At 39.9% G+C, this 12,408-nt stretch overlaps 1 protein-coding gene across 1 annotated transcript in view; it reads left to right on the plus strand.

The window, feature by feature from the left end:
* The first annotated feature begins 1,543 nt into the window (after nucleotides 1–1,543).
* Nucleotides 1,544–12,408, plus strand: part of glce.L (glucuronic acid epimerase L homeolog) — a 48,685-nt gene continuing 37,820 nt past the window's right edge. Inside the window, 1 exon segment of the mRNA NM_001091691.1 lies at nucleotides 1,544–1,724. The gene's annotated coding sequence lies outside the window, so the exon portion shown is untranslated.

Below are 12,408 nucleotides of genomic sequence, written 5' to 3' on the forward strand. Positions count from 1 at the left end.
TCAGTCCCTACTCCGTTATATTTCAGGAGGCTGGGAAGTTGCCACATACAGAAGAGACAGTCACTGTGATTATAACCCAAGCATCTGCCTTGAATTTCTTTTATTAACCTGTCAGCTCAGAAAGAACAGGAGACAGATTAAAATGTTGCCATAGAGACGTGCCCTATATCTCTATACAGAGGATAACACCAAGTTCAAAGGCATAGTGTAATTGAGACAAGCATATATTTTGCACATTCAGTGCATAATGCATCAGGGAACCCAGCTCTGCAGCAGAACCTGGATTTAGCTTTTTGAATGGTAGGGAATGCCCTTGTGCTGCCCATGTCCTGTAACTACAGAGAGAGGCGCCAATATAGAGGAGCATGTATAAACATAATAAACACTATACACAATATTGAACCTGCACAATTTCTCCAGATGGGAACTGCGCATTGGGAGTACAGGGGGTGTAAGTTTACCTCAGTGTGCCCCCTTGTTTGGCCTGTCAGGAGGTCTGCAACACAGTGGAGTAGACCTGACGGAAAGCCTGCTGGAGCCCCACAAACTTAACTGCATGGGGCAGTGGATAGAGGAGGTAAAGTGGGCCCTGCTTAAAACAGATTACAAACTGAAAGGACCATGCCCTGTCCTTGCAAGCTGCAGACAAAAAGGAAGGGGCAGTGGTGGCTGCAATTCTGTAAAAAAACAGCACTCCCCTTTATTTGCAAGTTGAGAAGAAAGAGCAGCATGCAGATAAAGGAGTGGAGACTACATCCAAATTTCCAAAAACAGGACAAATATATATATATAGCCATATGAGTAATTTTACTAAGGTTGCACATTATTCATAATTCAACTCAATATAATGTATCTGAATAGTGAACTCCCCACTAAAGATTTGGCCATATACCAAACCTGAATGCTAAATTGCATATTCAAATTTGAGAATTTACCCAAAAATATCTTCCCTGAACAAAAAAAAGTGATTTTATGGCTTCTACCAATTTGAATGCCAATGCTTAGTTAATGTGCTTACATTAAGCCGAATTCCAAACCTAATGCAGGAATCAGCACATCCCTAATATTTACCCTTTAATTAAACTTTCAGATAAAGGGTTATGAATTCTGCTGTGCATGGATGAGTGGCTTGGATACTGACAGAACTCCTGCTATATTAGAGCAGGGCTGGTCTGCTGTTTTAAAGGAACAGTACAGAACCAAAAAATAAATGCTTTAAAGCAGCAACAATATAGTGTACTGTTGCGCTGCACTGGTAACTCTGTTAATTTTATTAAAATTCAAACGGAGTTACCATATTACCAGAGTAGAGATTTTTTTTGCGTTTCAAGTCTCATTTTGGTTTTCAGGGATGAAGGAGGCGTAACCAGAACTCCCTTTCACACCCTATAGGGGATGCGGCTGAGGTGACGTCACTAACGTGTTCTGATTGGCCTACAGGTGTATGCAGCAGCCCACGTGAGTCGCGAATCATTACGTTCATTGGCGGGTTGTATCACTTATTTTGAGAAACTATTGGTTGTATTTGCCGCTGTGCCAAGTTGTCTGTACGTTGATTGGTGAAGCATTTCTTGCCCTTAAGAGACGAGATCTGCTGGTGTTGAGATCTCGGGCCCGAGGTACAGAACAGTTCCAGTGAGCTTGTCTCAGCTGCGGCGGAGTGAGCGCCGGTAATTACGAGCAAATCTCTGTACAACGCTTGGTGCCACGCAAGGCCGCTTGGAGTGAGTTATTACTGTATTTATTAGATATATTGGAGATGTCATAAGTTGTAGTGGCTGTTGCTGCCTGTAGGGTCTGGGTTAGAACTGTGGAAGGTGCTGCTGCTGTGCCTGTTTTGTAGTAATGGTGCTACTGTACAACTGCTTCTATTGACTCTGAACCAAGTGCTGCTGATGTTAGGAGCTGCCACAGTGTATGTGAATGTCACACTCACTACTGGGGCTCGTTTATCAACACAGGGAAAATTTGCCCATGGGCAGTTACCTGTAGCAACCAATCAGTTATTGGCTTTTTAAAGCCAGCTGCAAATAGAACAATAAATGCAGCAATCTGATTGTTTGCCGTGGGTTACGCCCCATTGGCAAATTTGCCCAGTGTTGATAAATGACCGCCAGTGGCTTTTACTCGTAGAGGATTTATAGCCCAGGGAAATACCCCTGATAATGGGTTATGAGTTGCTGGCGTTAGTCTAAGGGTTCTGACCCAAGGTAATGGCTTGCAGGCAATGGGGAAAAGCCTGTGGGATGAAGTGTCCTGGCACAGGGTTATTTGATCATGGCACTGGGTGAAGGATCCCAGGGGTGGAGAATTGGGTAAAGGGGTCCTGGCACTGGTAAATTAGCCGACAGCTTTGCTCTGGTTCTGATTCTGGGTAATGGGTTAACCTAAAAGTCTTCGATAATATGTGTGCCCTTTTATAAGGTATACAACCAGGTATCTGAATCCCTTGCAAAAGCAAATAATCCAAGAAAGTATATAAGGCAACTGATACCATGAGGCGGGGGGTTTTGCTACAAAAGTGCCTTTATTCGCCATCATTATTATCATTTGCCTAAACCCTTTATCCAGTTATTAAAGTATATAAGGCAACTGATACCAGGAAGTGCAGGAGTACTGCTGCTAAAGTGCTTTTATTCAGCACCACTGTACTTTTGCAGCAGTACTCCTGCGCTTCCCGGTATCCATTGCCTTATATACTTTAATGGATTAACCTAACTGGTTAAAGTGTTTTGGCAATTGATAATGGGTTAATGGCAGTGGGCTGATAGCAATAGAAAAAAGATTGATGATCCTGGGTAAGGGGTCCTGGTACAAGGAAATAGATGGCACTTAATAGTGGGCCCTGGCACTTATAATGGATTGACAGCACTGGCAAAAGAGACTTGTAAATGGCACTGGGCATATGGTTTTGCACTGATGAGTGCTAGCTAGACACTTTGCACAGCTGACTACTGAAAGTTTCATGTGCTGAGTACTGGGCCGATGGCAATAGAAACCGGTTGACAGGACAAGCAATAGATTAATGGTACTGGGTAAAAGGCTAAATTCCAAAGAAGATTCACATGCACACCTGGCGTTTCCACTTTAGATAAACCCATTGCTACAGGACTTTAGGGGGACGGCTATTACAGCAATACAAGAAGACCCCAGCACACAAGTTTGTTTGCAATCCGGGGATAACCTCTGGGGTTATGCCTGGATTGCAGTCTAACTTCTGTACAGGGAAAGTGACTTTCCTCTCTGATTGCCAAGCCAAGTTTGACAGCACAAAGAGTAGGCTTCTGGACAACTAGTTGAGGTGGCTGGGAGAAGGATTAAAGTGTCTTTAGAAGACCAGGTTCTTGTGAAATGTTCTATTAATGGCAATGTCTCCTCTAACTCTGGGTAATTCATTCTGTGAGAAGTGTTGTAATGTGCATTGTATGACTGCTGGCCCACTGGAGGCTTAATGAGAGTTTGGCTGCTCCCAAACACATGAACAGCTGATCTATGCTTTGAGCATGATCAATACTGAGCACATGTCTATGCAGACTTGCGTGATCTGAAATTGTGCATCCAGAAATATGTTTAAAAGAATAACAGATAACCCTAGAAAATGAATGCAATACTATGGTTGGTGGAATTATGTATGCATATACAAGGTGCTTGGATCTCAAATTGCAGCTGTGCTTTGAAGCTTTGTATTCACTATGTTCATGCCACCATGCATATCCAATTTGAACACTCTCAGCGAGCAGCACCCTATCATGTTGGCTTTTGGTGGCTCTGAGTGCGATCTTTATACGTTTTTCCCCCAATACCTTCCTGTCACTAAGGGGGTTATTTATTAAAGGTCAAGTTGTTTTTTTTTTGCCTGAAAAATTTGAGTTTTTCAAGGGTAGTTTCACTAAAAACTCAAAATTTTCAAGATTTATTATGTTCCTAAGCTGCTAAAAGCCCAAATCCAAAAATACTCCAGCTAAAACCTGTAGAAGTCAATGGCAAAGGTCCCTTGAACCACTAAAAGATGTTTTTTGCCTTCATGATTTTCTGGTTTCTAATCCAGGATTTGGTTCGGGATTCGGCTTTTTTCAGCAGGATTCGGATTCAGCCGAATCCTTCTGCCCGGCAGAACTGAATCCGAATCCTAATTTTTATATGCAAATTATTGTCGGGGAGGGAAATTGTGTGACGTTTTGTAACAAAACCAGGAAGTAAAAAATGTTTTCCACTTCCCACCCCTAATTTGCATATGCTAATTAGGATTTGGTTTGGTATTTGGCCGAATCTTTCGCAAAGGATTCGGGGGTTCGGCCGAATCCAAAATAGTGGATTCGGTGCCTCCCTATTTCTTTATGGTGTTTTTTCGCTCGAAAACTCAATCAATTTGTATTCAAGGTTTTTTTTTTCGCAAATAACTTGATCAATTTGATTATTCACGTTCCCCACTGATTGCATTCAATGAGTTTTTTACATTTGAGTTTTTTCATACATAAGCAAACATTTGAGTTTATTCGAGGTAGAAAAAAAACCTCATAAACTCGACCTTTGATAAATAACCCCCTTAGTCTCATTGAGACAGTCTGCACTGAAATTGGGAGATTGCACATAAACTGTTGTCCGTAAATGTGCACTTTCATGAGAGGCGTGAAGCCTTTGCTGTGTCTGGAATCCGCAGGGTATTGTTTTATTTGTAATCTATCTGAGCTGCAGGGACCTTACAGCCTCCCGAGACAACTAGATGTACGAAGGAGACTGGTGACAAATGACTTGGTATCTTGTTGCATCATTGTATAATAATAATAATACCATTGTCTGTCTTCAAGGCTCAGTCCATACTGTGCTCCCCTGGAAAGTATTGTTTTTGGGGTAAAGATTTCTAGCAGATTGGGCAGACTCTCTTTGCTGAATGAGTTGGTGTAAACTTCCTGTATTATTATTTTTTTTTATCATGTATTTAAAAAGCTTCTGTATAACCTTTACATAAGATGTGTATAGAAAACGGATCCGCACACACACACACACTGGTTAATGCAGTCGGGGAGTATCCCAATGTTTGGTGGCTGAATAAAAGGGGATACTCCCCGACTGCATTAACTAGTGTGTGTGCGGATCCGTTTTCTATATACATGCGTTGCTAAGGGACCCGGCCGGGTCAACGGAAGAAACGCACCACCAGTTGCAGGATTGGTGAACTACAGGTGTGCGGTAGGAGAAATTACATTGTAACCTTTACATAGGACCATGTGCTTTAAAAAAACAAACTGTCATATAAAGTCCTTCATCTTGTCGCTAAACCCTCAATCACTTTTAGGGGCAGATTTATTAAGGTTCGAGTTGTTTTCCACAAAAAAAATTGCGTTTTATAGGTTATTGAGTAAAAAAATCAAATAAAAAAAAAATCATTTTTTGGGGTTAAATAAAAATCTAATTTTTCGTGTTTTTTTTTTTTTTAAAACTTGGATTTTTTGAGATTTATTATATACCCCAACCCTTAAAATAGGTCAAATTCAAAAATACACCAGCTAAAACCTGTCGAGCTCATGTAGAAGTCAATGGCAGAGGTCCCTTGAACAATTTGAAGAATAGCCTTCAGGGTGTTCGTGTTTTTTGCGACGGGTTTTGCTCGAAAACTCAATCAATTTTTTTTCCCACCATTTTCGGGTTGTTAACCCCAAACTATTTGAGTTGTGAGTTCATTCGAGGTCTAAAAAAACTCACAAAAAACCCCCTTATTATTAATCTTGCTTAACAAAAAAAAAACAACAAATCTATGAGCATCCCTTAAAAGCCATCGCTAATTGAGGTGTGGTTGTTGCCGTAGTTCAACATCCGATGCAGGACCTGTCTTGAGATTCTAGCATACTGCATTCACTACTAGATGCACATTTTGATACCATTCAGAACTGATCTACAGATAAATATACAGCCGTTTCTCTCCCATCGGTATTGTTCAGTGTTAGTCAACCTTTGCATCTTCAGCTGTTGTAGGACTACAACTCCCAGCATCACATCTGCCAGACATTATTCCACCCCAGAGTCTCTACATTGGTTTTGCATCTTCAGCTGTCGTCATGATGGGAAAGTCTGTGTTGCTTAGATCTATGGCAATGTTTATAAATTAATTAGAATACAGAACTGGATTTTCTGTGCAGCCATGTAGCCATAGCTCTGCTCAAGGTTACATGGAAAAGAAAGGAGGGAGGAAAAGATCCGCTTGAGAAGCGCTACATTCCCATGACTGATGCAGGTACATTTGGGTGTATGTTTACAAAGTATTCTGCCAGAACTTGCACGCTGTTTTCTTTAATGCTCCCCATGGACTGCTTTTTGTTTTCACTAGATTAAGGTGCATGTTCTGCCTAAGAGCCTGAGCATAACTGTGTCGTTTGTATCAAGCAAAAGGGTTAAGGCAGTACCGTCATGTTTACGTTTTACCCCTGTTCTGAAAGGATCACATTCAGTTACTGTATTGCAAGGATGTGGTGCTAAAGGCGGCTGAATATTGAGACATAACACAGCTGGATAGTGCAAGTGTGCTTGCTGGGCATTTGGGGAAAGTCCCAGGTGTAGATGCAACTCTGTCCCAATGCAGTCAGACATTCCTCTTTGCTTAACTGCAACATCGAATTGTTGTGGTTGCTATTACTGCACTGGCGCAGGATTGAATAATCTCTAATTAAATAATGCAGAGTAGCTTTCATACTCCAATCACATTTCACACTTAAGTTTCTCTAATTTGCTGTTTTATATTACAATTCTTTCTGCTGTAGATCAATAGGTATATGCTGTAAATACAGATTATACGGAGCTCATATAATTAAAGTTCTGCTGGTAAAACAAAGCATCAGAAGAAAAGCATTTAGCAAGGAGATGGTTTAGACCAGGGCCAGACTAGCAATCTGTGGATTTCAGAGGGGTTGCTGTAAGAAGCCATAGAAATCATTGTGTATTGGGCTGGGTCACTTCTGTGTACTTTAATTGCTAGGGCTTATTTTTACTCCCAGTCTTGTTTCAAGCTCCCCTCTGAAGCCTGGCGTTTTCCAATTGGATCCACTTTGCTCCTAAAAAAATTGACCATTTTAGTTATTAATATTTGTATGACTTGCATTTCTTTTCAGATTCCTTTTCATATATTTCATGTTTCAGTATGTCATTGAATTTATTCTCTGGATGCTAAGTTAAATTATACACTAGCGATTAAAGTTAACGTTGTAAACGCAGGAGCTGCAGAACAAAACTTTAAAGAATTTAAACACCAAAAAGAATTAAACAAAATAAAAAAAAATTGGCTTAAGCTGGTCACAGACGCAAAGATCCGATCGTACGAATCAGACTTCCCCCATCTCCCTACCTGCCACTGACCATTCTGATCAAATAAAGTACAAAAGAACAGATCAGCCGATGTTCTGCCCCTGACAACAATCGTACGAAAGTTATGTCCGACCAAAACTAGGGACAGTCTCCATCTGTAAAATTGTACGATCGGAAATACATGCAGAGATATTACCCGCAGCCGTCAGAAATCTTTTAACCTGTCCGATCTCAGCCATAAACTGAGGAGTCGGAGTCGAAGGATTTATGTACCGACTTCACAGGATCAAGTACTCATACACATACTGATGACTACATTGAGATTTTGATCTGACCCCATAGCACTGTTGAGAAATTTACATAAACAATCCTTCATAAAAATCCAAGATAAAGGGCAACTTACTATTATTGCAATTTGCTTAAATTTAACCTGTGTTACAGTTTCTTTACTGTGCACTATGACAAATGGTTTACGGTAGTATTTGGGCCCACACTGTTGTGAACGGTGGGTTGCAAATCCTGCCAATTAGCTCATTCTTAGCTGGCAGAAGAAAGCTTTATCATCAGCAAGCATAGGGCTTCATGCCAATATCATAAGAGTATAGTGTTTCTCCTAACACTTCTCTCTGTCTTCCCTTAGATAAGATTGGTAGGTACACATTGATAACTCCCTATATTATTGCAAAGCAAAGGGGCTACATCATCTCTTTGCTGCCTTCCTAACATCCGTAAAGTTCCCCAATATACAAGTAGTCTGACAACCACTCTTAGAGATACAAAGAACGTCCTTTTGTGAAAGGGCTTGCAGTCAAGGCCCATGCCTGTATTGTTAAGTGGCCTTACAGAATGGTGGATTTATGCTTAACTTTTCTTCCCAGGAACAAAAACCTGTAGTGCAGAAAGAAAAAAAGCAGCAATACATTAGTAACACAAGCTTGAAAAATAGCTTTAATATTTAAACCTTCAGATCAGAGTGTCTGGAGACTGTTTTAATCTTTAAATATTTAATGTTCCAGAGACGCCTCACAGACGGGGTGTTTTTGTCCTCATTTTGTTTTGGTTATATAATGTAGTAATACCCCTAGAGTCCAAGGCTAGGCTACTGTAAAATGCTTGAAGTTGTATAAATATTTGGTGATAACCGTGGAGCAGGCTTCTGTACCCGCTGTGGTCACATTAGCAAGCTCAGAATACGATGTGACAGTTTACAGGCCAACAAATTATCTGCCGGGTTGGGCAACCAGACCATGCAAAGATTTTTTTTTTTTCCCATGCGGCGACTGGCAAGGAACAGGGATGGCATAGAAATTGTTCTGTTATGAGTAGCTACGATTTTTCTGATTTGGATTGTTTGAAGGTTTTACATTACTTCTTAGGGACTTCAGCTTACCTTTAGTACATCCCTGGTTTTTATGTTATTAAAAAGTTTAGGATGGCGGGATTCCTATATTGCCCTGGTACTCCAGTATACATACTGGCATTTTCTGGAGAGATCTATAGAACCTAAACTTTTTTTCTGGTGATAAATGCATGAGTGTATTGATGGCCATTGATTGTTGGGGAATCAAGGGAAAGACAATATCTGAATTGAAATGTGTGACATTATCCTTGGTAATGACTGATCATCAAAATAATAGACAGCTACATTATCAGCACACTTTTTTTTTTTGATGTCAGTACATAAGTTTGTTGGTCGTCTAGGAATTTAAGAGGCATTTTACATAAATAAATCCAGTAACACAACAAGTGCCCATACAAGGTGGACATTGGCTGCAAATGTGACCACTCTTGACTTAACTATAGAGAATATGACTTCTTGATCATTAACAAAAAGTAGCCCTAGACTGAAACCTCTGCTTGGCCAATTTATGTGAACCGTTTTGGTCTAAAGGCTAAATATTTGGCTTGATTTTGGCCTATTGCTTGGCAACAAGGAGTGTTTTATTTGCAAGTCTGTGATGTTTTGAGTAGACACAATGCAATAGGCTGTGCCATACTTAATTTCTGCTGATGGTTAGTATGGCCGACCTCCAGCCTAGATTTATGCTCCATTAGATTTATGGTCAACACTGAAGACTTCTATGTGCTTGTTCCTTCAATTAAAAGTGTGTGTGTTACTGGGGACATGCTGTGTGCACAGTTGTCAAGTGTCTCTGGTGATGCTCACTACAGATATCTGTAGGATGGTACAGGTATTGGACCTGTTATCCAGAATGCTCGGTACCTGGGGGGTTTCCAGATAGCGGTTCTTTGTTATTTGGATCGTCATACCTAAATTTACTAGAAAATCATGTAAACATTAAATAAACCTAATAGGCTGGTTTTGCTTCCAATAAGGATTAATTATATCTTAGCTTGGATCCATTCCAGTACTAGCTACAGTTTTATTACTACAGAGAAAAAGGAAATCATTATTAAAAAAAATTGGTGTCTATGGGATCCCATACCTTTATTTGCTTAAACATTTTGAGCAAGACAGTTATGAGGTGGATGTAACCATATCCATACCTGCATTTATTTTTTGATTTGGTACCTTGCAAAAAGCACCAGAAGTGAAAAAAATATGTTTGTTACGGGTGACCAAGCAGGACAAGCAATAGTGTACTTCTCCGCAGCTTCAGTAGCAGCAACATCCATCTTCACTCACAGTCCGTTATCGCCTGGTAATGGCAAACCCAGCCCCAGGGTAAATCTTCTCAGTCTTCTGGAAAGAGCTTGTATTTGGTCTCTAGGGCTCTGCAGAGATAAATGCAAATCTACAAATTGTTTCATGTAACACAGTCCAGCAAGAATGGACCTTTGTGTGTGATTATCTTAGATTTCATTTCTCTTAAAGGGGATGTTCACCTTTGAGGTAAATTTTAGTATGATGTAGCGAGTGATATTCTGAGACAATATGCATTTGGTTTTCATGTTTTATTATTTGGGATTATTTAGCTTTTTTTATTAGCGCTCCAATTTGCAATTTCAGCAGTCTGGTTGCTAGCATCCAAGTTATCCTAGCAATCATGCATTGATCGAAATTAGAGACTTGAATATGAATAGGAGAGGGTCTGAATAGAAAGATGAGTAATAAAAAGTGGCAATAAAAATATGTATGTAGCTTTATAGAGCATTTACTTTTTAGATGGGGTCAGTGACCCCCATTTGAAAGCTGGGGTAAATTCAAAAACAATAAAAAAAAATACCAATTCAGTTGCTTAGAGTAGGTCTTTCTACAACTAACATCAACTGATTTGAGCTACTGTAGGGGGAAGCACCACATTTTAAGGTTCATTTGGCTCAACACTAAGGATCTGCATCTAAATGCTGCGTTTGAACTGAATGCTGATATTAGTAGCCTTGGATATTATGCTTATCTAGGAAGTCATACCACAATCTGGCCTCCCACAACCTCACTGCTCTCACTGTGAAGAACTGTTTTCACGGCTTCAAAGGAAAGTTTGGTTCTTCAGCTCTAAAGTGGTGGCCCTTGTTCTTCTCCATGTCTAGAAATGTTTATAATGTCCTCTAATGTACTTGTAAAGAGTAATCATGTCCCATCGCAAGCATCTTTTCTCTAGAGAAAACAAACCTTTATTGTCTTTACTCAACTTTTAATTCTTCGAGTCCTTTTTCGGTTTAGTTGCACATCTCTTTTCAGCTCATTTGCTGAAATAACATAACTGTGAGATATAGACTAAATGATAGCGTGTTAGGATATTCTTAATTGAGAAGATCTTGGGATTTTTATGGATAACAAGCTGTGTAAATCTAGGCAGTGTCTGTCAGTGGCTAGTGGTGCTTGTTGAAAAGAACCACAGACCAATGCAGTTTTCTACTTACAGGATCACCAGCCAGGTAGATCAGGTAAGTGATTACAATCACTGGGGGATGCATATATTTTGGCACCCCCCCCCCCCCAGGTATTGTGACTTTCCTTATTGTTTAAGGACTGAGGCCCAGAACTGTAATACATACCATGAATCTATAAAGAGACAATATTATGTTTTCATCCATTGAGTTAATGCCCTGTATTTGCTTTAGTAGCCACTGACTGACTCTGCTTAGTGTTACACAGCTTGTTGTCCATTAAAATCCCCAGATCCCCTCATTTAAGGATGTCTCAACACACTACAATTTAATCTGTTTTTACTTCTTCCAGTCCATTTTATTTGATCCAGGGCTCAGTTGTCATTTTAAGGGAAAATACAGATGGCTTAGATGGGTTTGTTTTTTTGCCACCTGAATCAACTAAAAGTTTAGAATTTACTTGGGGAAAAAGTTTAAACTTGGTGGGACATGTCTTTTTGAAACCTCGGCTACAATGTTACTGGAAAGGATGGAATACTCCCTTTCAGTAAAAGCAGTTGCTGGATATCATGTAGCGTTCCTGTCAGTAGTTTATGTAGGAACTCCTATTAACTCTACATCTTTTGACAAGTGAAAAAGCTCTTTCTGCTGACACAGGCGTGTGTTCGGTGCTTGTTAAAAAACGCTCTTTTATGAAAGAGCATACCCACATGTTTGGTGCTTGTTAAAACCTGTTCGTATTTGACAGAACACACACCGGGTGACAGGGGAAAGAAAAGATGCAGCTAAAATTATTTCTCACATTGAATTGGTTGTCACTGCTTGCCCTTTTCTGTTGTAATATATTAGGTTTCGACATTGCAGAACCTTATGTGCTGTTTAGTTTTTTAGAAACACCCAGTTTAGATTTTCCAAGATGTCTGTACTTCCCCTTATAACTCACTATCCTATCTCTTTTATCTGCTTGATTATATTTATTATCTTAAAGTGATACTGACATATATCTTTATACTGGGGATCCCCAACTTTTTTTTACCCATGAGCTACATCCAAATATAAAAAGAGTTGGGGAGCAACGCAAGCTTCAAAAAGGTCTTGGGGTACCAAGTAAGGTCTATGATTGGCTATTTGAAGGCCCATGTGAGAACTGGTAGCCTACATGAGGCTGTTTGGCAGTACAACTGGTTTTAATGCAATCAAAATTTGCCGCCAAGCCAGGAATTCAAAAATAAGTAACTACTTTAAGACCTAGGAGACAACATCAAAGGGGTTGTTCACTTCCTACTTGCAAATGTTAACTTTTCTGATGTTGCCCTTCCA

Source organism: Xenopus laevis, chromosome 3L (assembly GCF_017654675.1).
Source record: "Xenopus laevis strain J_2021 chromosome 3L, Xenopus_laevis_v10.1, whole genome shotgun sequence".
NCBI classification, from domain to species: Eukaryota; Metazoa; Chordata; class Amphibia; order Anura; family Pipidae; genus Xenopus; species Xenopus laevis.